This window comes from Cavia porcellus, unplaced genomic scaffold (genome assembly GCF_034190915.1).
Source record: "Cavia porcellus strain 051 isolate PalLab524CR breed Dunkin Hartley unplaced genomic scaffold, mCavPor4.1 scaffold_9, whole genome shotgun sequence".
NCBI lineage: Eukaryota > Metazoa > Chordata > Mammalia > Rodentia > Caviidae > Cavia > Cavia porcellus.
In genome coordinates, this window is record NW_026947492.1 from 87,786,029 (window position 1) to 87,813,852 (window position 27,824).

General features: G+C 39.6%; 1 pseudogene; it reads left to right on the forward strand.

The window, feature by feature from the left end:
* Nucleotides 1-27,824, forward strand: part of LOC100728572 (protein kinase C-binding protein NELL1-like) — a 609,835-nt pseudogene that overhangs the window by 581,197 nt on the left and 814 nt on the right.

The window sequence follows — 27,824 nt, forward strand, 5'->3', positions numbered from 1 at the left end:
TTCATCGCTGTCCTCAAGTGCCTCTTTAAAATTTCTGATTGCTGAGGTTATTACATTAAAGGATTACTGCAAGAACAACACATTTAACCCCAAGGAATTAATAGGAAGTGAAAAGTATTCTCTTACTGAGATCTTAGTGAGATGTTGCAGGGATTAATTCTTAAACAAGAAAAGAAGTTGAAATTTGAGATCAGTTTTAAATATGAGAACTCAATAAATGTTATGCTCTGCTACACAATATGTGATCATTTTAATAGATGATATTATAATAACTCTTTTCTTACTTATTACAATCAAAATAACGTCTTATGCAATTTAGGAATGGGGAGCTGGCTTGGATTTTATTTTCTTTCTTTTTTTTTTTTTTTTTTTTGTCTTTTTCCTTTTTATCGGTACCGGGGATCGAACTCAGGACTGCCTGCTTGCAAGGCAGGTGCTTATGCTGCTGAGCTAAATCCCCAGCCCCAGCTTGGATTTTCTTAGTGAGATGTTTTCAAGGTGTTTTGGGCTTGGGATCAGGGACTGTAATGCATCTTAGACTGAACCTGAAATCAAGGGAGCCAGGGAATACTAAGCACATATCAAAATCACTAGCACAGTAAAGTGAGTTCCTTTTGATTTTCTTCTTGGTTCCAGGATCAAAAATATCATAAAATCAAAATCCACATGACTGTGGTCATCATGTTACTATGTCCTTGTATTAATCAAACTAGAGAAGCACACCTGGTCAGAAAGGTGAATCACACAGTCTGTGGCTCATAGCACCCAAACTGATCCTGGTTGGCATTAAGTCTGCAAGGTTCTGCATCGCCCCCACCTCTTACAGTGATGCCACGTGAACTTGCACATCTTCCATTTACTGCGAGGAGAGGGATGAATGGCAGACACCCCGGCTCAGCCCTTACATGGTAGGTGCTACCTCTGCTCACAGGACTTGGGCCGGAATTAGTTTCATGGCCCAGATAAGGGACACTGAAAACTGCAGATTTGCACACTTTTTATCGGGTGAGGATGTCCCTGATTCAATAGCTGTATTTTTTCTATTCTGCCACTTTGTTTTTATTTCTTTTTTTTCAGTCTTGTTTTGCTTTCTTGTCCTTTCGCACGAGTCTTTATTTTTCCTTGTTTTCTCTTCAGTCAGCCCGATTTGAAAAATTATATCTCATCTAATCATGTGTTTTTTCTTAAATTAAAATTATATATCCGACATGTAGCCCACTTCTATGATCTAGTGTGAGTGCTTTTTAAATCATGTGCCTTTCACACTTCATCCTTGCTGCTGCGGAGCGTGGTTTCTTGATTAAGGAATACTCAGAAATGAGGCATGATTCCTCACCTCAGGTTGTTTATGGTCTTGTGAGGAAGATGAGAGATGCCACGGCAGACATCATGGCAGGGCAATGTGAAAATTGCAAGTTCTGCATTTTCCGCAGGTGCTGTGCTGTGGGAATTGATTCAGCATCGCCCCCACTTCCTGAATGGTAAGCAGAGTGCTTTGGCTGCAGAGTTCGAGAGGTGTCAGGGTTCTCAGACTTTGTAGTTGAACGCAGGGTCATCTAGAAGATGTATCATTATGTGTTCCGGGAGACACTTAACATCCAGATCTATAAACGCTCCTGATAAAGTTATTCACCCCAGGATTTCTGGGATGGGTGCAAATTATGGCTTTTCTTCTTTCTTTCTTTCTTTTTTTCTTGTTTTCTTTCCTTCTTTATTTCTTTCTTTGTACCAAGGATCAAGTTCACAACCTTGTGCTTGCCAAAGGAAAGCTTATGCGGCTGAGCTAAATCCTCAGCCCTTGTCTCTCATTTATTGAGGCATTAGCCCAGATTCCTGAGAAGGAAGACACTGATTTGGGAACTTCCCATAGCATTCATTCCTCTAAGCCACAAACACTGACATGTTGCAAGGAGGAAAGAAGCCGTCCCTTTCTGAATTTTACCAATGTCTGAAGAGAGATATCCCTGCCACAGAACTTCATAAATCTCACAAAATATGAGGAAAACTGCTTCTAAAACATGGCAAGAATGAGGAGATTCCAACTTGGAAAAGTCTGAAGAGCTTCTGATCAATTGGGACAACAGTTGGTATCAGACATCCAGGGTTTTAGGAGGCCTCTGAACCCCCGAAAGGTTTTGTATGCATGTGGTTCGATGCATTTTTGTGGAAGAGGCTCTAATTTTTAAAATGAAGAGCCACTAATGTCATTTGAAAGACCTAGAACCTTCCACCTGAAGAGATTTAAAGACACGACTGGGATCAAACAGAGACAAATCCAGCTCTGGAGCTATTCTTCTAACATTGAGTCTTACGGATTGAATTATCCCCCTTCGTAAATATTGTTGAAACTTTAACCCTCTCACCTACGAATGTGCCCTTATTTAGGACAGGGTCTCTGTAGATGTAATCAAGTTAAGATCAGATGCTTAGATCCTAATCCAATGTGACTTTTCAGTTTCCAAAAAGAGGAAAGTTCCACACCAATCCAGAGACACAAGCAGGACAACCACGCAAAGATGAAGGCAGAGACTGGGTCACGAGGCTGTATTGCAGGGGTGCCAAGGACTGCTGGCCACCATCAGAAGTGAGGCAGAGAAAGGGACGGTTCTCCCTGAGAGCCTCTGGAGGGAAGGAACAGGGCCCTGCCAAGGCCTGCGTTTCAGTCTTCCAGCTAAGGCAACTGTGAGACTGTACATTGCTGTGGATAGGTCAGCAAGCCTTTGCTTTTAATTTTTGTTATCTGGGAGCCCTAGGAGACTAACAGCACTCAGGCCTGCCCGACTTCTCAGATCACTGAATTTCTTCCTATCATAATGCATGGCAATGCTGTGGGTTTGCTTTTTGTTTTGTAAAGTACATTCTTACTGCACTCCTTTAGGGGCTCTGTCAGCAGTCCCCCCTCACTTTCTGTCCTGGGCCTGCACTTCTTGCCTGCTTCCGCACTGCAGCAGATGAAGAGTAGCTCCTTCCAGACTTCATATGAAACTTTGCCTTCCAGGCTGAGTTCACTGAGTCCATCACCTGTCTTGTGCTTGAGTGCCAGGTCTGGGGGCCTCCCGCATGGAGCTTGCTCTGTCCAGAGCTGTGGCACTGCCCATGTCCAGTTCCCTGAGGCTCCAGCTCCCCCTTTGACTTCACAGGCCTGGTTAACTTCAAGGCAGGCAGTGCTCCTGAGATGGACTTGGAGCTGGAGAAGACAGAGGAAGGAGTCATCAGGAGATAGCACATGACTTGTTTCCTGCTCTTTCCAACCTGAAGAGTGTTCCAAAATGTTCACGTTCTGAGATGGTTTTTCTGAGGTATCCGGGGTCACCAAGAAGCCAAGGACATTTCTGAAAAGATAGAGCTAACTCACAAAGCACAATGTCCCTTTTACTTTATTCATATTTATGAGCTGAATTAAATTTGTATGCTTAAGTCTTAATCACCAGAATATGAGAATGTGACATTATTTGGAGATGGAATAATTGCAGATCGTTTAAGTGAGATAATAGTGAATAGGGGTGAGTACCTAATCCAATATGATTGGTGTCCTTATAAAGTATGAAATCTAAAAACATACATACACGGAGGGAGGGAGGGAGAGAGCAAGGGTGGCAAAGATGGGGATGGGAGAGGGAGAGGCAGAGAGAGAGAGAGAGAGAGAGAGAGAGAGAGAGAGAGAGAGAGAAGAGAGAGAGAGAGAGAGAGGAAGAGAATAAATGTATTGGGTTGTTTTTGTTTTTGTTTGGTTTGTTGGAATTGCAAATTGAACTCAGGACCTCCTGCTTGGCAGGCAGGCACTGTGCCACTGAGCTGTGTCCTGGTGAGATGAACATCTGGTACCATGAGAAGATTGGTTGTATTGGGATGATGTCCTTAATCCTAGGAAAGTAAAAGATTGCCAGAAAACCACCAGAGGCTGGGGAAGAGTTAAGGAATAGTCTACTATGGAATTCTTAGGTGGAACCAGCCCTGCTAGCAGTTTGGATTTGAACTTTAAACCTACAGAACAGAGGCAGTCAGTTTATGTTTTATACCATCAGCCTGTAGCATTTAGTTTCCACAGCTCTACACAGGAACACACCAGTTTCTCTCCACATCTCATTTTCTCTCATTCCCTCTTGGATTGGATTGGGTTCTTTTCCTATCTGTCTGTCCTCCAATAATAGGGGAGCATTCAGACTTGTTCTTGGCTCTGTTTTTCCAGAAACAAGTTGTACATCATTGATTTCTGTTTTTAATATAGTGTGTGCTAAGTCAAGGACAGGGCACTGGCTAATAGAGAAGAAACACTAGATTTCATTGTCCTTGGAAATATAATTTTTAGGAGAATGTGCTGATTTTTAAAGCCGCTGGGAGAAAGATAAGGCCAGATGCTGCAGGTTAGGCTTCTATATTGTGATAGGGACCAGGAAAGGGAGAAGTTTAAAGCTTCTAGAACTTAAAGGAAATTGTTGACTGTGAGGAACCATGTTTTATCTTTTCCCTGACAGTGCCTCAAAACAAGAGGTCATATTTAGTGTATTCTAATGCATATTTCCAAAGTCTCACCCGTGGTTTTGTGTCAAACAAAGGGGAGTTTTATTCCAAGTGGAGACCCAAGCGTTTGTAGACTAGGCCCTGTGCTGGTAATTCAGACAAAGTAATTAGTGTTTATGACTGGAGGAGTCTGGAGTATGTGTGATGAGTTATATTAATCGGGTGTCGGATTGATATTGTGGGGCAAAGATAATTTCTCCAACTAAGTACACATGGCCGGTAGCTCCAACTATTCCCTGGACCAAGCCATGATCCTCATCATAAGGTACACACTAAGTACTTATTTGCATATCAGACCATGCTAAAAGTGAAAATATCTAAGCTTCAAAACCCATTATCATCACATGTATGATCAATGAAGATTTTGAAGAGTAAGCAAACTTCATCTGTAGTTTCAAACTTCAGTTAAATCAATTTTGTACTTATTAATACCTGTTTTCAGAGAAGCAAAATGAGTTTTTATTTTTGTTGTTGAGCTGTTTCCAAATAGCCCCCTAGTTAATGTGTGCCAGGATCCTATGTGCCTATTTAAATTATCAGAATGTAGAACTGATTTATGCTCTGATTTTTGCTCTTAATCTGTAGTCCAACTCCTGTGAGTTGTTCATAGCCATTAGCCTGGATTGTAAATTCTATGTTGCCCACAGCCACATCTGCATGTCTCCACTGTGTCCAGAATGCCTGTGAAAATCATGGATAACAAGAAATATATATAAAGATCTGTTGCCTAAGACAACTCCCTTTGGTAGTTAATCTTGATTGTCACCTTGATTGGGCATTGAGAAACACCTGAGAATTTAGTAAAACACACTTCTGGGTGTGGTGGTGGGTGGGTTGATAGAGGAGCACTAGAGCATCCTCAGGGACCTAAATACAGCTGTGGGTTAATGGCTTGAGACCCTAATTTGATGGTACTATTGGGAGGTGATGGAATCAGGAAGTGGAGCCTACTTGGAGGAAGTGAATCATGGGATGTGACCTGTGGGCCATGTCTAGTGCCTGCCCCTTTCTCTGCCTCTTTCCCTCCTTCTGCTTCCTGGCTGCCATGAGGTGAGCAGCTTTCCTCAACACTCCTTTCCACCACGATGTTTTTTCCTGAAGCCAGTCAACCATGGACTGAAACCTCTGAAACCATAAGCCAAAATAAACCATTGCTCATTTAAGTTGACTTTTTCATATCTTTAGTCACAGCGATGAAAAGCTGACTAACATACTCTCACTCCTGGTTGGAATCGGTGTGAATGCTTTCCTCAGACTCTTCCCTAAGGGAGGCACTTAAAGTACACTGAACATCTATCATGTCCCAAATCCCTATTAAGCACTTTAAATTATTTTAACAGAAACCCTTTGCATTGCTTTAAAATGAATCTAGTAGCTTTACTTGCTATTTATTTTTGTAGGTAGAATTAGGTAATAGAACTTAGCACTATATTGTACAGGGAACAAAATCTCAGCTTCTATGGTTCCTTTTTCTTTTTATCCTTTATTACATTCAGCACCCACCCATCATGCCTCATAGTGATTTTTCTCGTCCCTATTTAGAACAATGCAGAAAGCCTTTTCAGAGGCGTGGAAGTGCCATATTTTCCATTAGGATCCTTTATAAGGAAATTCCCCAGGGCACATCTCCCTCTTCACGGATCGCCTTCTCTAGTATGGTTGAATTAACTCTCACCACAGTCACAGCCTGGCTCCTAAAATACAACATTCTCAACCCCCTTTTTAAATTTAGGTTTTCAATTCTGAGACAGGAGTCTTGTGAAGTCAGTAACCTGTCCAGACTGGCCTTGAACCTTTGATCCTCCTACCTCAGGCTCCAAGGGTGTCTGGGATTACAGGTGAGCACAGCGGAGAATTCAGGGCATTGCATTCAGTTCATGCCTTAGTGCCCATGGCTTCCCCAACAGTGGAGGCCACAGTGGAGAAAAGTTTTCTTTAAAGAACTCGGAAGTAGATATTTTCGTGTTCTGGAGTACAGGACTCTGTCAGGACTACTCAACTCTGCTATTGTGATTCAGAAGCAGCCAAAGACAGTAGTGAGCTTGGCTGTTATTTGCAAAAGGAAATGTCAGGTCAGGTTTGGTCTGTTGCTGGTAATTTGTCAGTGCCTGATGGGGCTTCTTGAAGATGGTACTCAGCTGAACCTGGAGTGCATCAGTCCCTCCAAAATATCCCACACTGGGTGCACGTTGTGTTTTAATTCTTGGTTTTATCTGAAATACGGTAAGGTTGCTGTTGAACATTTTCGACTTTGTGTCTGGCAAGTGTGCCTCATTCGAGGGCTAGCATCTAGTCTGTGCATAGCAGATTGCCTCTTAGATCTCACTCAAATCGGGAGACCCTTGCTTTCTGCCTGAGCATCTAAAGACTTCTTGCTAACTCTGTCAGGTATCCGTTGGCTCCGGGGTCTTTTAGCTCTCCTTGAAAACAGCCACAGGGCCGTCTGTGACCTGTTTATTGAAAGCTGTGTAACTAAGTACAGTAATGGAATTTTTTCAATCAATACTCAATTGTAGCAGGAGCCAGTGGAGAAATTTCAGGCAGCTGTAACATGCTGAGATAACGTGGTGTTACCAGGAAAGTAGGCAGTAGAGAGCTGTGCTAATTGAGTCCCATCAATCGTACATGTGGGTATTGGGCCTGATCTGTGGTGGAGAAGCTCTGGTATTGCTCGATGTGTGTTTGGGTGTGTGAACTCAGACAGAAATCTGAACTCAGGCAGATTTCATTTAGTTAGTCCAGGCCTCTTCTCACAATTTTCCACTGTTTCTTTGTTCAAGAATTCAGCAATCTCTGCTCTGGATGTCACATAGGACAAGCAATGGCATCTCACAGTTATGTGGGGACAGTTGGTACCGAGCTGGAAAACAGGATGATAGAAACGAAGTCAAAAAACACACAGTTTAAATTCCATCTATTCCACCTGTGTGGTGTGCTGCCTGTGAGTCAGGTAACATCCAGAGCACCCGTTTTCCTAACTTTATGCCAGGAACAGTGCCTGTCTGTCTCACCACTCAATTTCCATGGACTCCAAAGCAAATTTTTTTTTTTTTTTTTTTTTTTGGTGTGAAAATGCTTTGCAGTGATAGCTGCTGTTCTGTGAGCACCTGGATTATTCTGCTTCTCCAGGGAATGAATGTGTCAGCCTGAAGGACGTTTTCCTTATAATTTAACCTGTTCAGTGCCAGAGCTTTAATTTTAACAACTTTTATGGAGCTGTTTCTCAAAGAATGCACTGTAGACTGACTGTTTCATGAAACCCAATCATCAGTAAAGTGTAACACATTGCTATTCAGGGCTGATGTGAAGAATGCTGTTTCTGTTGTCAGTGTTGTGCCTGCAGGAGCTGAGGACTGTGGACCTTACTGGGATCGGCTCTGGCCTTAGAGGTACCTTGCTTTTTGCCATCAGGAAAACTTAGTTTTAGTCACTGTGTTGTCTGGAAGTTTTGAGTCCTTTACAAATGAAAAACACAGACAAGAGAATGACTGAAATAATACTGTAGCTAATACTGAAGATACGCAGCTCTCTTGGGGACAATCTATGCCCAGAAAGAAGTGAGATGAGATCCTGAGGGGTGAAGGACTTGCTCATAGCCACATAAAAAATAAGTATCAAAGTATCAATTATCTGCATACTCCAGATCTCAAGGCAACATTAATAATGAGCAAGTGAAAAACAAGAGAGCCGCCTGCAGTTCCAGAATCACATTAATGAAGTCATAGCATTGAGAAGGCTGTCACTAGTTCCATACGCACACTGCCGTCAAAAAGGATTGCTCTTTCCATTGGCTTAAATATTATATCTAAAACAGGCATGGAGTCAAGCTTTCTAGGGAGATGGAGAGAGAAAGAGACAGACAGAGAGGTGGAATAAAGGGAGACAGAGTAAAGAAAAAGTGAGTGAATAGAAAAGGAGTGGAACACAGAAATAACAGAGGCAGACAGAGAGAGAGAAACAGAGACAGAGACAGAGACAGAGAGGAGAGAGAGAGAGAGGTCACTACACATGTTGAAAAGCCTGTGCTCCTTTTTACTTTGCTAAAGTGCCTTGCTCTCCTGTCCACCTAAGAATCTGTTGTGTGGAAAATCTCAGAGTAAGTGACTTTACCTGGGTAGGTCTTGATTTCCTTGCTTTATAACGTGGTGTGTAAGAATAACCAACCGTGAAGCCAGTAGTGAGGATTATAGGCCCTGTTTATGGAAAGTGTGGATCGCAGCTCTGGGAGAGTTGAATGTTCACCATGCTGCTTCTGCTGCAGCTGGGATGCAGACACTGTGACACCATAGAGTGGTGACTGTTGGGAAGAAGGAACAGCGTGAAGCCTCAGAGAACAGCCTTGCTGGTGCTTAAGGACGTGTGATCACGGATGTCCCTGGAGAAACGGCCTGTGAGTGGAGATGAGAGGTAGACTCTAAGCCCCATGAGTGACTGGGGAGACTCCAGATGGATGGGGTCAACCAGGCACTACGGTGAAAAGGATTCTGGCTCCTTTGAGGAATAAGATCCCAAGAAGACATTTACTAGCAATCATTTCCAGTCTTGTTTTGAGTTTTAACCCTGAGGAGATTGAGAAACAAAATATTAAACTTTGAGGCATTACAATTAGGAGATTTCTACCCATTTACTATCTGTTCTTAAGTGTTTTGAACGTAAAAAAAAAAAAAAAAAGAGCAGTTATTTTTTTTTTTTCTGGGCAGAGTCCTGGGGGTCAGATTAGAGAGTAATCAGTCACCTGATTACTCTGGACCAAGTCATGTCAGAAGTAAAGCTCACATCTGAGGAGCAGCCACTGGTCTGGGAGAAGAATGACAGTCTGAACAGCTGGACATGGAACAGTCTCCTTTGGATCTGGTGAGGAGGAACTACAGGTAATTAGGCAGAAAAGTGCAGCACTTTGAAATTCTGTGTCTCTGAACAAGTAGCAGTGAGATGGAGTGGAGGGTACAAAAGGACATTTGTTGACCATGTGCATGGGCACAAAGATAGAGGGTGATTCCGCTTTCGATCTACAGCTCTAGAGTGAATGGTAAGAAAACAGCAAGGATAATGATTTTGCTTTGATACCAGCTGGTCTGCATGTGATGTCCTAGACAAATCTAAAGGATAAAATTGATCACTCATTAGTGGTGTTACTTTATGGGAACTGGGAGCATTAACGTGGGCGAGAATAGTTAACCATCGATCCATGATTTAAATAGTTGGAGAGAAATGTAGTCCACACGTTACTACCCAAAGTGTAAGTCAAAAGAATTGGCAGAGTTGACTTTAGTTTTATCAGTGTGAAAAATGCTCAGAGAATCCACTGCATTTGGAAGAGAGTTTAATGAAAACCATCAGAAGATGGCTTTGAAGTTTCATGGTATTTGGGCTATTTCTTTGGCTGTTTTTCTTTTAATCTATAATGCAATCTCTTTGTTTTAAAATAGATTTCTTTATAAAAATACAGAGCTTATTCTTCTATTATTTGCTTAGTAAAATAGTGCCCTTTCTATTAGCAGTGAAAGGAGCAGCAGAGACAGATTTTGAGCCTTTGAGTTTGGAGTGCGTGTGTTAGTTTGTCTTGGATGATAAAGGAGCACTTTTGTGCTGGCCTCTTTGTGTAAACACTGTAGTGTGACCCACAGTGAGTTACTGTACCATAGTTAATTGGGTGCTCTGCTCTAGGGAGCATTGGTCTCAGGTCCTCCATTGGTAGTTTGTCTCCGCCTCGCTGGGTCTGATTGCAGTAATGCCTTCTCCAGCCAATAGAATGACATGAATTGATTTGCCTTCCACTGCATGTTTCATAATCTATTCTACTGGAATCATTACTATTTGCTATTCAGCTCTTAAAGTAAGTGAGACTTTGTCTTTTTTACTTGCTGTCTCTGAATTGCCAGAAAGCTTTATAATTCAGATAGCAGGAGACCTCAGCAATCATGCCCACAAGGCCATTACTGTGAGCTCTGGGGACTCCCAGGCTGTGAGTCTGTCTCCATGCTTAGCCCTCTCTCTGTGTCATCTTCCTGTTCAGCCATGTCGTAGGTCCTCAGCTCCATGCTTGTGATCTTTGACACCACTGCCATTGCAGTGGGCTGATCTCTCGTCACTCCTCTCCTTTTCTTTCTTATTACTGCTCAGGATTTCAGGTTTTATATCCAGTGTTCCTCAGTCCCTCTTCTCCTCAGTGAAAGAGCTATTAGGTCTGATGTCACTCTGCATCTTTGAAGTTTCTGACCTCGATTCTGAAAAACAGCAAATGTAAAATGTGAGTGCCATGGACAGCTGATGGAAGAAAAAGGAAGTGACTTAACTATGGAAGTCAACTTTTTAAAAAAGTTCTGGAAACTACTCACATTAAAAATACATTTGTCCTTATGGCTGAGAATTTTTTTTTTCCATTGCCGAATGCATAGTTGTATAATTTTAACCGGGGCATTCAATGGTAGTGAGCAGTAACCAAAGCGTTTATAAAAGACCAAAATTACATGCAAATATTTCAGTGTCTCTTCTGTTGATAACAGCAAGTGTAAACTGCCTCCTGAGACTCAGTTGAATCTTCTACTGCTTTACAAATCTCCTTTATGACTTGTAATATATTTGTCCAATGAGGAGTTACTGAGGATGTGGTATGAACAGGAGCTGTAGTTGGAACTGAGGACTAAGAGATAAAAGACACAGTCTATCTGCTTCCAAAGCTCAAATCTATGAGGTCAAGATATAAGAAGATAAGTATAGGACGGTGTGATAGGTACTATATGAAGTGTGTCACTGGCTCTCTCAATAAGGGAGGGCACTTGTGGTTATTGAAACAGTGAACTCTAACCATTAATCCCATGTCCTAACTCCCAATTCCAGTGAGTGTAGACTTGCTTGAAAGTAGAGTAATTGCAGATGAATTTAAACTGAAGTTTTGAGTTGATGTCATCCTGGATTTAGCAGGTGCCCAACCTAGTGCCTGGTGTGAAATGGAAATTACTGTCAGTCATCAGAAATAGAAGCATGGAACAGAAACCTCAGAAAGGATCAAATCACCCCACATCTTCATCTCAGAGTGTGACAAAACTAATTTTCCTGTCTGTGGTAATCTGTTATGGCAAGCCTAGGAGACTAATAGAGACCTTTATCATAGACTGGAGGCCCGAGACAAGAGGCAACTGTCAGTATTAACACATTTCCCAGTTCTAGGGATGGACATTCAGCTGAGTGTAGAGACCAAAGAGTTTACTCATTTTACCAATAAGGTAAAAAACTTCCAACCTGAAAAAAACACATTTAAATATAACTTATATTATCACAAGTGAGAAAACTTCCCAGGTCCTCGTTCCGTGTAGAAAGAAGGTAGAGACCTGCTACTCACTCAACTTTCTCTACTCAGGACAGAGATCTTGTCTTGCCTGTGCAGTCTGCCTGGGCCATGTGTCTTGATGGAACAGACTATTGGAATGTCATTGAGAGTTCATACCTCTGATTCTATCTCAATAGCCATGGTGACCTCCACTTCCTGTCTGAATTATTGTGATAGCTGTGTATCTGATTTTATGGTTGTTTATCCCACACAGGGTTTATTTTTCTCTGTACAGCAGCCAGAGAGTTTCCATTAAAATCCAGATGACACTATGCCACTCATTCGCACAAAACTTCCCAGTGGTCACTCCTTGCCTCCAGAGCAAAACCCTACAATTCTTAAATGTTCTAAAAACTCGGGTATATTTGGTGCTCCATGATCCCTTTGTCACTCTCTCCTATGACTCAGCGCTTGAGTCACATGTCCCTTGTAAATCATATGTATAAGAGTACAGAGGGGGATTTTAAACAGCTCTCCATGAGCCAACTTCCTGCCAGCGGAGAGTCTGAGCTGGAAACAGGTCTTCAGTTGGACTGAAAGGTGATCATGATGAAAACATTCTTAGGGTACCCATAGGTGCTACATGTCTCCAGCCAGGGCATCATGGTTTACCCATCCATGGCCAGAATCCTGGGGGTTCAACACATGGATACCAATATAAGCTCAGCATATGTGGGAAACTGATCCTGGTTGGATTAAAAGTACAGACCTAGCTGCTGGTGAAAAATGCAAAAGGATATATCTGTAGAGAGAGGTGACATATCATGTCATGGACTTTTATATTTATCTTGTCATTTAGCCTTTGTGTCTGCTTGATAAATGGATATTAATGATATTTCAAATGCAGTGGGGACAGGAGGCTAAGAGAAGGTGGGTAATTTGCCCAAGGTCACACAGCTAGTGGTGAAATCCGTTCTTGTCTGATTCCTGTGCTCTTTTCCTTCCACTGTGCAGTCTGTAAATTAGAAACGCATTTCGAGGGATTTGAGCCTAAACCTTTCAAAAATAACATCAACACAAGAATGAAGACTGTTCCCCTTGGAACTGAGATATAGCCAAACACCTAGAAAGACAGATAACAGGATGGCGATGAAGGCTGGAAGCCTGGTTAATATGGGCGGCACAGGGGCAAGGGTTAATCACAAGCTCACCTAAGAGGACCCTGGGCGTCGCCTTTGAAAGTGGGCAGAGAAAGGTCAAATATATTTCCGAATGCCATAAGAACCAAAGATCTTTGGAATTTTTTTTCTGTTCTACAACATGATCATTAACAATTCTAATACTGAATTCCGTAGTTGAGACCTTCAAGTGCACAATGATAAAGTAATACATTCCCCACAAAATACGAATGACAGCTTGCTGACCGTTGAGAGATGGAGTTTCATTTACTTCTAGTTATCTGTATCTGAATATTTTCTCACATGTGTCTCCCCCTGTGTGTGGACCTGTATAACTGGAAATAAAGATGGTGTCAGTGATCATGGACACATTTTTTACCTCAGGAATAAACACTGCAGTAACATTATTCCTTGCAACAGCCAGAGAAATTGTTTTTATTTCCCAAGTTACCATGTGGTGTGTAAGGCTGGCAGAGCTGGACAGCAGCAGACCTGAGATCTGCAGCTTGGCTGCTTCAGTCTGGACAACTTTTTTTTTTTTTTCTTTCTGATAGTAGAAGTTTCTGCACCTACTAAGTATTTAAGAAGCGAGAGTAGAGGCAGAGTTCCTTGAGGGTATAATGGCTAAGATGATTTTTTTCTCTCTTTCTTGTCCCCTTCCGTGACATTTTAGCTCTTTTCTCCTTTATTCCCCACTTCTCTTAATCCTCACACCAGTGTTCGCCCCATTGGGGGAAGCTGGCCCCTCTCCACAGCCGCCTGCTGTGTGTGGCTGCAGTGGCAGAGTCTGGGGAGTATTTCCAGTCCAATGATAGCTTCACAAGGAACTTTCTCACGGGCGAGTCACTTCACCACTGTCTTCTCAGTTTTCCCCTCCACAAAATGAAGCTGCACTGCACAGTACTTTAAAGATTGTTATGAAGTGCTCTTTAACACAAGTGCGAACATCTGTGGAATTGTTCAGCGGTTGCGGGATGGAAGTGCGGAACAGAAAAGCACCCTCGCGAACTCCATCAGAATCATCCAGCTGCCATCCTTTCAGCTTAGGCTTATATTTTACTGCAAGAGTGAACATCTAAATCTACACAGTTATATAAAATTGCAGAAGGCTTTTACGTGAAAGAGTTTTCTCAAATTTATTTTTTCAAATATCTCCAGGCTGTGACCTCCAGGGTAACAGAAGAGTCATTTCCAAATGGCAGGGCAATGGAAAGCCTTCTGAGTACCTGGCCTGGTCCTCCTCTGCTTTCCTAGGGTGACACTTTCAGGCTTACATTTCTCAGTGCTCCTGTAAATGCAGAGCGCTGAATTTTGCATTGCTTTACGAGTTTTTGGGTGCAAGATATAAGCTGTTGCTGCCTAAATTTTACAGGGTAGAAAATTCCAAGTTAATTGCTCAAAATTTTCTGAGATGTGGACATCATCTTATGCTAGTCTGCTTTTTGTAGTTGTCTTAATCCATCATTATTTCCATTGCTGTTTATTCTGTTTCTCAAAAAGCTCAAATGTGGCAGAAGCGTGTGTACCAATTAGCAGAAAGAGGCTGCAAAAAAGACAATACCTGGAGAGAAGATACTTCATTATTAGTCAGCCTAGAGGAAAAGAGCTGAAGTGTTTAAAAGGATTTGAACTTTACTGAGCTTTTTCCTTGTATGAATGCTCTGCCAAGTGCTTCCTTTGCCCTTTGCCATCTAAACCTAGTCCTGTAAATAAGGCAGCAGATTTTTGCCTGCCTGGCTAAACAGATAGGAATTTGGTGCTCATGGAGTTTAAGCAATGTGTAAAAATAATGCAGGTAATAAAAGGTAGACTCAAGACCGGAAGTTAGAGCTCTGTTTCCAGACTCAGGTTCTTCCTGCCTCACTAAGCCAAGGACTGTGTGAATGACACAGTGCCTGTGTCCCGTGGGAAGGGGTCAGCGATTGAGCACACAGTGAGCGGAGAATAGTCCTGCATCCCAGGGCTTAGCACTTGCTCATGGCACTGCTTTTTCTTTCATAGGACTCCCCTTTTTCTCCCATTCAGAGGTTTAAAGCTCATAAGAAATATTTTTCAAATTTAATCCTTTAACTGTCTCTTCCTAGGGGAAAGCTACTTACCCTTATTCTGAATGAAATTGGAGTTTTGGAAAAACAAGAGACTGTTATCAGTCTTGAATCCTTCATAAGGTCTTTGGACAGAGAAGAAATGTCTTTCTTTAATATTTTTTGTGTTACCTAACAAAACACACAAATTATTAATTTTGATGAACAGAAACGTATTCCTCACATATATTCCTGACTTTAAAAGTCCAAGAGAGGCCACAGCTGATGAGGGTCTTTCTGCTTGTATCATTCACCTGGCAGAAAGAGAGGAAAAGAGGTGAAACACATCCTTCTGTAACGAACACCCACCCCTGTCCTAAGTGAATCCATGGCTTGCTAATCTTGCTTCTCTGCCAGTGTGGCTTACCATGCTGAGGCCCTTCTGATGCTTCTCCACATGAGCCGTATGCCTTCTCCTCCCTGACATGAGCTCACTTGGTCCACTGTGCTGGTTGTTTATTATTTTCCAAATTCAACTAAGGCACAAGTTTTGTAGCCTCCCCCTTGAACTTCCAGGCATATTAGTCCTTTCCTTCTCTTTACCTCCTCTTGACCTTATGCAAATGATATTGTAAGGTCTCTAAGGCAGAGTCCCTGCCCTTTTGGCAGCAGGGGCTGGTTTATCAGAAGACAGTTATTTTCCATGGACTGCGATAGGGTAGTTTGATAAATGATTCAAAGAAGCAGGCAGTCTAAATCCTTCAAGTATGGTGTTTGCAGAAGGATTTGGGCTCCTAGGAGAATGTGACACCACTGCTGATGCCTCAAGGGGCGAACTCTGGGGAAAATGCAAGGGATGGGGCATCATGGTCAAGACAGAGGAAGCTTTGCTTCATGGAGCTCACTTACAGCTATGCAGCCTGGTTTTTAACACCCCACTGAAGGAAGGGTCATGGTACACAGGACTGTGGTCTTTAACAGTGTTACCTTCTGGCTAGACAAGCATATATACTCACCAAACAAAGCTATGATGCAGTATCTTGCCTCTCAACCTGTACCACTCTACTTCATGCACCCTCTGTGACAGAGAATTTCTGTTAAGGCCTGGATAGTAAATACTTTCTAGTTTGTTGGCCTTTGGGCTCTGTTGAGAACACATCCATGGCAGACAGCACTTGAAAGTATTATCTTTTATTTAAAGAGAAAAACAAAACAGTAAAAGGGTACAAGTAATACAGAATTTCAACAGGAAAAATATGCAGTAAGAAGTTAATAGATTACATATCGTCATATCAGAAACAGTTGTCCAGATTACAAAATTAAAGCATACAAAGTGGACATTAATACAGTGAGATTGCAGGCAGTTCTGTTCAATGATCCAACAAAAACTCAGTAATATGGTTTTCTATCCTACACACTTAAATATACATGTAGTTATATCCTTTAGTTCATTTTATTTCCTCTTTTTTTTAGGATAACAATTACACATTTTGGGTTTTATTACTCCCACAGTTCTTTTAACTTTTTCTTTGAAGAGAAAAAAAAAACCCAAGACTAAACAAAACAAACAAAACAAAAAACACAATGAGACAAGGCAAAACAGAGTCAGTTAGAACAGGAGGATAGGCATAGTATATAATGCAAAAAGAGAATACCAGGTGATCAACAATGGTTACCATTATGCCTCTTGCTATCTTAAAAAGAGTTTCCTGTATCATCTGGTATAACAGAATTGAACAAAACAGTACAGAACAAGACTAATAAACCCACATTGGAGACCTTACAGGACTTCCAAAGAAGATAATAGTCAAACCATAATGGGCATCATAGAATACCTTGTTGCCTTCGAAGTGGTTGCCTACACCCTCAAACTTGATACTATTAAACAAAACAGAATATAGTAAAATCAGTCAGAGCAAGATGTGGAGAACAATAAGGGGTTCAAATCAGGTTAATAGGAAAACAAAAAAGTTACTATAATATATCCCGCTATTTTTAATTTAGTTTTCCCTTAACTAAAAAATAATAAGAAGAAATAAATTAATTTTTAAAAAAAGAAAAGAGAAAGGGGAGATTGAGATAAAAGAGGACATATCAATAGAACAACACAGGTCAGAGCTTAACGATTTAAGCATCATGGTGTTTCACCACCAGATAGCCTGACGTAATAATAGTTACCATAGTGTCTCTTTCCTTGAAATATTTGAGTATAACTCCGTATACTATAGTATCAAATTTATCAAGACAGTGTGAAACCATTCAAGAGAATGAAAGTATTGGAGGGTATTTAGAACCAGCTAACAGAAACCAAACATCGATTTCTATAGTATCTCTTTGCCTATAAAAAAATTTTGTTTATACTATCACATATATTAAAATATAATAAGATACAACGTGTTAAAACCAATGGAAACAGATGAACAAATTGATGGGACTTTAAAATAGGATGGTATTAAATCAGCACTCGCTATTACGCTGTCTTATTTTCTTCAAAATAGCTATTCGTACTATCACAGACAATAAAATCAAACAACCCAGATTAAAACTATTCCAATTAATGAGTGAAAACATTATATGGATTCAAACCAGTGTGACTGGGAATCATGATTACCATGTACTTTTATGTATTCTTATCATTTCTTACACTAGGGAAACTATTCTGTATTTATACATGTGAGTTTGATTTATTTTACTTATGAGTATGGTCTCAACCTGCATCCATTTATTTATAAATGTCTCAATGTGATCATTCTTTATAGCTGAGTAGTGCTCAGTTGTATAAAAATACCACAACTTTTTAATCCATTCCTCAGTTGATGGACACTTAGGTAGTTTCCAAGATCTGGCTATTAGAAATTGTGTTGCTATAAACATGGGTGCACATATATCACTGTGGTATGATGCTTTCAATTCTTCTGGGAATATGCCTAGAAGTGGAATAGCTGGGTCAAACGGGGCTTCCAATCCCAGCTTTCTGAGAAATCTCCAGACTGACCTCCACAATGGTTGCACCAGTCTACACTCCCACCAACAGTGCAGGAGAGTTCCTTTTTCCCCTCAGCCTCTCCAGCATTTGTTGTTGGTGGTTTTCTTGAACTGGGCCATTCTTTCAGGAGTGAGATGGAATCTCAGTGTGGTTTCAATTTGCATTTCTCTAATAGCTAATGAAGGATATTTTGAAAGCATATTTTTAACATATCAGTCTTTCTAAAGCTGAGACCGACATCTCAATTTGAAGATTTAGGGATTAATATAAGAGTATCTCTGTGGCTCATTGTATCACAAAAAGTTATGAGCTAGAAAGATATGGATGATAACCACAATGTATGAATGGATTTATTTGTAAATGCTAGATTTCGTGGATTGTGAAAGCAAGTCATTGGATAATAAGTGCATTTTATAAAGGATATAGAAACATGGCACAAAACAATAGATCCAAACAGAAAATAGTGATGCATTATACTTAGAAGAGTAAATATATGTTTCTGCTTATATATATCAAATGTGGAGGCCCTGCCTGTTTTGAAAAAAAAAACTTTCTTCTTACTATTTTATTATTATAAAATTTTTTTATAAAGTACTATGTATCTTTTTATTTTTTTATTTTATTAGTGTACGTTTTCAGTCATGAAGTTTACGTTCATCTTGGGGAGTAGGAACATATGTACCCTAGATTGGTTCTTTTTTATTCCCCTCTCATTTTTCAAGATTAAGGACTGGATGGAAGACAGAAAGATAAAGGGACAGGCAGCTCACGGGGCACCTAACTCTCCACATTGCTTTTTTGTTGTTCACCTAGATGGAAATTAGAAACACTTGTTCATTTCCTTGTTCTATGCTGTACCTTTCCTGAGAACAAAATCTAGACCCAAAATGTCTCTCTTTCTGCACTTCTCCACCTGGCAACAATTTATACTCATTCTTCTAGACCTGATTCAAATGCCAGATTCATTACAAAGCTTTGACTCAGTCATTGGGCCCAGTTAATCATGTTCTTTCTGGAGTCCTCTCAGCACTTGGTTCATGCTGCTTTGGTAGCATTGGTCACATTGTATAATGCTTAGTTTTACATGAGCTCCTCTTGACTGCTGGGCTGTGAGCTTCTTGAAGTTGGAAATAATCCTGATGATTGTCTGTCTGCTTCTCAGCACTTAGCCTATTACTGTTATTCTGTAGGTAGAGGAGCCTTAGAGGGGGACGGCTTAGTCATATGGTTAAGACTTGAATCCCACAGTGTCACTTGGAGGCATCATGAGCTTTGGGATCTTGATTAACTTCTTTAAGCCAAATTTCTCATCTAAAAAGTTTGGTATAATGAAGGCACAGCAGTACTCTGGAGATGAAATGGAATTATGTATATAAGTCAGCTATAGCACATTTAATAGATTTTGAGCAAACTTATTTGATATAGCGTTGTAGCTGTTGAAAATAGAAAATGCTACTGAAGTTGTTGGTGTATACACACAGAAGCAAATATGTTTAAACTGCAATGAGGTAAATAATAAAACACTAAATTATGCAGGATAATGTGCATGAGAATGGAATGATGACAGATGCAGCAGGAGATGCGGATGTCTGCAACCTTCATATTATTAGACTTGCTTAATGTATCTTCACTTTTATGTTTCTCTGTATTTTAAATTGTTAGGGGATATTGAAAGGGGTAAAGTAGGATTACAACAAGAGAATTGTGTTCCTGGAAACATGATAAACCTACATATATAAAGTTGGTGTAGTTTCTCAGATTAATCCTTATGGACATTTTGGGACAGATAATTCTTCTCGGCATAGGACTTTCCTAGGCATTGTAAGATGTTTCCACAGTGTTCCGCGTCTCACCCCACCAAGTGGGCAGTTGCAGTACCTGGTCTCTAGATGTGTGACAACCAGAAATGTTTGAGGGAACCTTTCAGAACTCTTGTGTTTTGAAGATATGAGGACTAAATAAAAAAGCTGCTGTGGAGGTGGATATAATACCTTGATTAATGACAGAGCTGGGCTGGAGAACATGAGTTCAAGTCTGGGAAAGAGTCACCCAGGAGATAAAATTAATACTGCCAGAGGTTACCTTACTTCCAAGAAAGAATGAATGAGAGTGGGGATCCTGCTTTGTTAAATGTGAATGACTTTTAATGATGTTGGACCGCCTTTGAATTTTAAGGGCATGTATTTGACCTTATAATTCAGGATAGCTATCTTTTATTTATGTAAACAAATTGATAGTTATTTTTTAAAATAATTTATACTTGTCGTGGTTTATATCTAAAATGTCCATGCAAACTCTCAGATGTGAGGACAGTGATTGGACTGTGGGGTGCTGTGCACATCAGTGCATTCCTCCATTGATGAGTTCATAGACCGAGAGCTGCTGGGAGATGGAGACCAGTTGGTGGTGATCACTGTGGGTGTGAAGGGTGCATTCTAACTTCCACTTCTCCCTTTTTACTGCCGTAGGTAGAGCACGGCATGTTTCTCTTCAGTTTTATTTCTGCCATTGAGTTAGCTGACCATGGGCTGAAACTGTGATTCAAAATAAGTCTCCCCTCCGTTAATGTACAGGTTTAAGGTATTGTTTCCCAGTGACTATAAAACAAACAACACAGTTGCTCATAATGTTCTAACCTGTGAAGCTAGGAATGGACCAATTTCTGCATTAGTTGCTTTCCTATCATTGGAAAAAACTACTGTGTATAAAAATCTTACAGGAGGAGAGGATTATTTTGATCTCTAGTTTTTAGTATATGTTCTACGTAAGTGAGCACAACCTATAGTTTTTAGGAGACTCCATCTGTGGTTTGTTGGCTCCAAGTCAGAAACCGCACAGCAGAAGGACACAGGGGAGGAAATCTGCTCACCCCGTGGCAGCCAGGAAGGAAAGAGAGGGATGTACCATAGCGAGGAACACAGAATTCCAGGTCCCACTCCCAGTGGCTCACTTTCAACTAAGCCCCACATTCTAATAGCTTATTCCACTGCTGAGTCCACTGGTGAGTACAGTGTTTCTGTGAACCAATCAGCATTTCACAACATGAGGCATTTTTAGATCTAAACCATAACATACTTCCCCAGTCCCTAAATGACTCAGTTCATCTCACTACACGTTTAGCAAAATCTTAACATTTTAAGCATTGTTGAAAATTCCAAGTCCAATGTGTCCTTAGAAACTCTAGGCAAACCATTAGCTGTAACTATGAAAATGTTAAAAAAAAGAAAGTTAAATACTTGCAATACTCTATGACACAAAATAAACTTTCCCATTTCAAAACACAGAAATATGAGTAGAGAGAAATAGAATGGACTGAAACCCTAAAAGGCAAACATATCACCATATAGCTCCATATCTAGCTCATAGATAACAGTTATGAGACCTCAAAAGGGTCAGCTGTGCCTCTTGGCCTTGTTGGTTATTGCCCACACAGCTTTTTTGTTGGGCTGCATTTCTCTATGCATATGACTCCTCAGCAGACGTGTTGTCTTCCTGGTATCTCCAATATCCTGGTGTCCTCACTGCTTATTAGCTTCACACTCACAGATATTCATCCTTCCCTACCACAGACACAGTATCTCGGTTTCAAAGCCCTTGTTCTAAAATTTTGGGCGAAGCCTCCACTACCACAAAACTCTTCCATTATGCATGCATGGAAAAATTTGAGCATCATGATTCCAAGTTCTGCAATGAGTAGAAGCAGTAGCCAGGACCCACTGGACCATATTTGCAGTGGCTTCTGAGCAACTGGATAAACTCTAGGACAAACTTCTCCACACAATCCTGAATGAATATGGTTTCATGGAGTTCCCTTCAGAAAGCAAAGTTTCATATAATAGCTTATTCTTTTTCACCATTGAGCCTCAAAAAGTCAAGGTCTTAACCAAGTTATGAGAAGGTTTGAAACCATTTTTTCCTATTAGTTTGATGCAAAATCTTTTGGTTCCTTTTAACGCTAATCTTTTCAGCAACAATATTCTCCTCAGTTACAACTTGATAGGCACGCATTTCTGTTCAGACTTCAAACTTTTAAAATCATTGACCTCTTCTTTATTCTTTTAATTTTTTATTGTAGATTTGTTTATAATCAGCCACCAGTACCCATGTGGCAGTAGATCTGAAATTTCCTTTGCCATATCTTTTAACACATCAAAATTCAGCCATAGCAAAGTTCATAGAATATAAATTAAATGTAGGTAAGTTCCATGCTAGAATAAATCACACGTCACCTCTTATCCAGTTTCTAATATCTGCATTCCCAGCTGAAACCTCCTGAACCTGGTGTTTACTCTCCTTCTGGGGGCATTTCAAAATGATGAATACATACCAATAAAATTTTGAGAAGATCATAAGTGTTCAGGCTATTTGCAAAACTTGGTTAACATTTTATTGCCTCTGTGTACACATTCATTTCATATGCTGAGATTGTTTGAATAATAAAAACATATTTCTGTGGATTAAATCTTTCTCAGCTTTAAATTTTTGTGATTTTATTTCCTTCCACAGTGAGAGTCCTCTAAAAAATAATACTATAGAATTTTAGAGTTAATCCAACCAAGCATCTCCTACATGGCAGTAACTGAATAACAAAGAGCACTAATGTTACAGGTTGGATTTTTTAACCTCATTCTATATTTACAGTGTGTTTATGCTATGCTTCAGACTCCAAATAGTGCTTGACAGGTAGGCAACATATTAAGTCACATGCTTGTGGTGCCTGAGTTTTCTCTGAGTTTGCAAAATAGTTATGATCTGAAGCTTCATGACAACCATTTTATACAGTGAAAGTTACCATGTCAAGGAAGAAATGACAATGAAACTTTATTTTAAACAATGTTCTACAGCATGGTGATCTTTTCTGTCTTAACACTGTATCTTTGAATTGTAGAAAGAAACTGGTTAATGATGTTTTCTGTATTAGTCAGTTTTCCTGTCACTGGAACACAATGCCAGGCAACCACAATTTAAAGGAGGAAAAGGTTTATCTTTAGCTCATAGTTTCAGAAGTTCCAATCCATGATCACTGGCTCCAATGTATAAACATTGTGGTGGTGGGGCATTGCAGAAAGCAGCTCCTCATTTCATAGAGCCTAGGAAGACAAGTAGAGGAACACTGCTAGTGAGCAATGGATCAGGGTTAGATACAAAAACAGGGTCATGCCTTCATGGCTCCCAGACAGATGCAGAAGTGTACTTTATTGATTTCCTGGACAGCTGTCAAGCCAGCTATGTTGACAGTCTAGCTTAACCTTGTCAATTTGACACCCAGAGATACCTCCTTAAACAATAGTTAATCTTCAAATAAACAAAAAGTTAAACTGTTTTCCTAATCCAATAAAACTGTTGTGCCTACAACTGAAAACCCAAGAACACCTTTTCCAAATTATCAAAAGTTCCAGCATCGTTCAAAACAGAAGTTCAAAATCTTCTCAGAGACTCAAGGAAAACTCCTAGCTGTAAACACTTAATTCAAAAAGTAAAGTACTTTTTTTCAATACAGTGGTAACAGTAAATATTACTATTCTAAAAGAAAAGAATAGAAAAGGAGGGGACCAAAGTAAGACTGAAAACCAGCAGGGAAACTTTAAATCTATTGCTCCTTGTCTAAGATCTGAATGCGTGGTGGTGACATATGAGTCCCAGAGGACTTGGCATCCTCATTGGTAATGATTTTACAGATTCCAACCTAAAGAACTTACTGTTCTTTGAAGCTTCAAGGTCACAACTTCACCTTTGGATTTATGCCCACATCCTGTTTCAGATTCCCTTTGCCTGGTTTTCCAGTTCTTCCTTTAAAATCTGGGTGGAAGCCTTTGTGGTCCTACAACTTTTGTATTATGCATGTTGAAAAGTCAGCATTATGGAGGATATACCAATATCTGTGAGAGCTCAAATAGTAGCTAGGTTCCCTTAGATCATTGCTGTCAAGACCACTGAGTCTGTCTATTGCAGAGCATGATTAAATTAATTATGCAAAGGTTCTCGCTGATCCTTCTTGAACAGGGTTCTTAAGGGCTGTCTTCTCAGATAAAGTGTTTACTCTTTTTTGATCCTCGAATCTGGAATTAGTTGATTTTTAAAATTGATGCTTCAGATGCCATCAAGGCATCCTTTTCCTGGTTCAAAAATTTGTGGTCTTATTAGCAGTGTGAATCTCTATAGCAACCACATCAAATTTACATGTGGTTTTCTTAAGGCCAAAACTTAATATTTATGACTATTTATACTTTAAAACACGTTTTTGTTCTTGATCACCATTTTATACCTTTCTAAAAGCAGGTGTAGATTGAACATTGACATGCCTTTGAATTCCTCCACCAGATCAACTAGACCACTTCTCTGAAACAGATCACCTGCAGCATCTCAGGACATGAGAAAAATACCAAATTTTCTGCCAGACTTTGACATGGTTTCCCTCTAAGCTAATTTCCTATATAGTCATTCCTAAGTCAAACTTCATCAATTTGGCCTTTCACTGTTGACATTCTTACCAATATTATAGAATTTTGAGCACTGACGATAATTCCCCACTCAGCTCTGCTTAGAATATTCCGGGGCACCCCTATCTGGGATCTATAAACTTTGGCAAACTCCTTCCATAAACCACTTTCAAATCACTGCTGAATGATCAGCAGTGATTCCACCACCAGTATTCTAGATTGGTCAGCTTTCCCCATCATTGGGGTTCAAAATTCACCACCACACCTTAAATGAGGAGAAGTTTAATTTGGTTCATGGTATCCATTTCAGCCTACGATCAGTTGTCTGCATAACAGAAATATCCTGACAGAAGGGTATGTTAGAGCAAAAAAAAAAAAAAAAAAAAAAAAACAAAACATTTTATGTTACTGAAGAAACAGAAAATAGAAACTATGCCAGGGAGGAAGGGGCCATGTCCCACAAAAATATACACAAACTATGTTTCTTTCTTTAGTCGCTCTCAAGCCTGTCAAGTTGAAAATGCAGTTTAACTATCCCAGTATTGGTGTCTTGAAAAGAATATTCCTGGTGATAACAAAAACGACAATTGTCTCCAGTTATTAAGAACATTACAATTGCTTTGCACTGTATTTTGTGGTTAATGTTGATGATTGTAATTTAACTTTCACAGCATTAATGCTATCAATATTAATCATTTCTCTACTGGAGAGAAAATGGAGGCAAAGCAAGGTGAAATGAGTTGCTGTAGGTTACACAATCAGTAAATTGAGAGTAAGCATTTGGATCATGGTTTTTAATAGCCCTCTTACTTACAAACTTGCAAGAGAATGTAGTGGTGACCTAGCCTTTTTCTGTACCTTTGGCATCAACAAGTAATACTACTCACATTGTATGTGCCCTGAATATCAGAGTCCTTTGTTTTCACATGCTGAGTACATTGTTGGTTGAACATACCCTATCCAGTAGAAAGAATCCAGCTACCAACTTCAGAGCAAGATACAACAGTTTAATTTGATATTTTATGAGATGTTCAAAGAAAACTTGTTTTGATCTTCATTCCCCAAAGAGTTTTTAAGTTATGGATGGCATAGTACTTCATTATTTGTTTTTTGTGGGTTTAAAATTATTTTTTCACACTATCTAATACTCAAGTAGGCAATGAAATCTTTGCTTATGTCAATTAAATTCCATTAAATTAGATATGTATTTAGATTTATTGTAAATAGGATAAGTCCCACACAAATCCTAATAGTTTCATGAATTTTTGCATACCACCAACTGTTTAATGTAATCTATAAAATCTGGGTATATTTTTCTTTGATTTTTAATTTATTTCTGCTGTGAATGAAACTATTCAAAAAAGAGTAAATCTTTCTATGTGAACACCAAATTGTAGACAAAACTGTATTGTACCATATGAAAAAGTGGTAAGATTTTTAAGACAGAGAATTCTTTGCTTAGTACCTGTGTGATCTTAGACAGGCCACCTGACTTTATAGTTTCTGTTTCACCTTTTTTTTTTTTTTTTTTTGGTATGAAACACTAAAATCCATCAGACATCTCTACACCTAGGGCTGATTTAGTTATTTGAAAGCAAATCAGTCATGAATCACAATAATGCCTTTAACTCATCCCTATGAAGCTGTTCATCGTGTAGGATGGATTTATATTGTTTGGGTCTTAGATAGTTTGTTTGCAGCCACAATGATGCTGCTGTCAACAGGGTTTATATAAACACAATACTTAAGTAGCAGCAACTATGTGCCAAACACTTTTTACATTCCTTACAAATGTCAACTCATTTTATCCTCATGTAGGGTTATGATGTGTGTACAGTCATACAATGTCACAAGCGTCTCATGCTTTCCATGCGACACCTCCTACTATTAATTCTAACTACAGGTTCAGTAAATCATGAACATATATCCACAGTGCAGAATCACCCAGTCTCCTGACCAGGTCTGTGGGGTGTAGGTGAAATACTGTTTCATTTGTACAGTCAAAAATGTTAAACTAAAAACTATCATGTTGAGTCAAATTAGTCAGATTCAGAAAGTTCAATATCTCATGTTTTCTGCTAATATGAGAAGATACATAAAATAATAAATGCATAAATAATAAATAACTGACTAAAATAAAGGAGATAGAATGGGAAACTAAGAGGTAGAATCTGGAGCTGAGGAAAGGATCAAAAGAGAGATGGAGGAAAAGGAGAGGGTCAAAAGGGGACACAAATTAATGAAGAAATGTTAAATGTGTGTACTCACTGCCTGCAAAATATCCCCTCATTATGCAATACTAACATGGAGTGATAAAAATTTTAAAAAGAAAATTAAGCTGAGTTTTCAATTTCCAAAGTTCTGGCCTCTTTTGATGCTGCTTGTGTATTTATTTTACAAAATTTCCCTGTCATTTTTAACTTGCAAAAGCCCTGTCCTCTTATGTTAATGACTTCTATGCAAACCTTTACTTTAAATATCTTATTTGAAATGTCAGTCCCCAGAGCTCACAATATGTAGTTTTTGGGACAAGTGATTTTGCATATATATTTCTGTATTTTGCACTTTGTCACGAGCATACCAAGGTAAAAACTGTGTAAATCTTTTTGTGCATTGGTTAAGTGTCCTGGGGTTGTGGTGTTTGCATTTCATGGTGTACACTGCTTACTGGGAAGGGCAATGAAGTTCATAATTAATTGCTGAAGCAAGGATGCTAAATCATCCAAATGATAGGAAATGGAAATGGCAATGTCAAGACAAGTTCTGGGCACTTGGACTTGTATTCAAATAAACAAATAATTTAATTCCTTAAAGCTAAATTAATATTAGTTATGTGATGATGCCAGTAGCAGAATGCAACCACAGCATTTTTTTCAGATGGGTGATATTTCTGAACTACAATTAAAATTTAAAACATTTGTCTCCTCTAATAAAAGCAATTCAAGATTAATGCTTCCAATCGTCTTTATTGATATTATTTTAATTGTATTTTATAGTATGTTAACTTACAGGTTTTTTAACAGTAAGAGACAGTACAGTATTGAAGTGATTCAGAGTTATTACAATAAAAACATTTTATCTGAATATTCTGCAGAATAGCTATGAAGCAATTCAAACAATATTTTTTGAGGATTTGCTATGTAGTCAGATACTGAGACTAGGACTGAGTGGTGAGCAAACGCAATTTTGCCACTTGTCCTTGTGGGCTGCTCAGTCCAGTGGATGAGCTGGTAGATGGTAACCAGTTCTGTGTGAATGGAGGATTGTATTTAATGCTGCAGTGGAGAGGGGTGGGCTGCTACGCTGTCCTGTTGTGAGTGCTGCATACAGGGGGAACTAACATGATCTGCAGGTCAGCAGATCTGCACAGGTCAGCAGGGTAGCCCTGGGATGGAGCTGGATAAC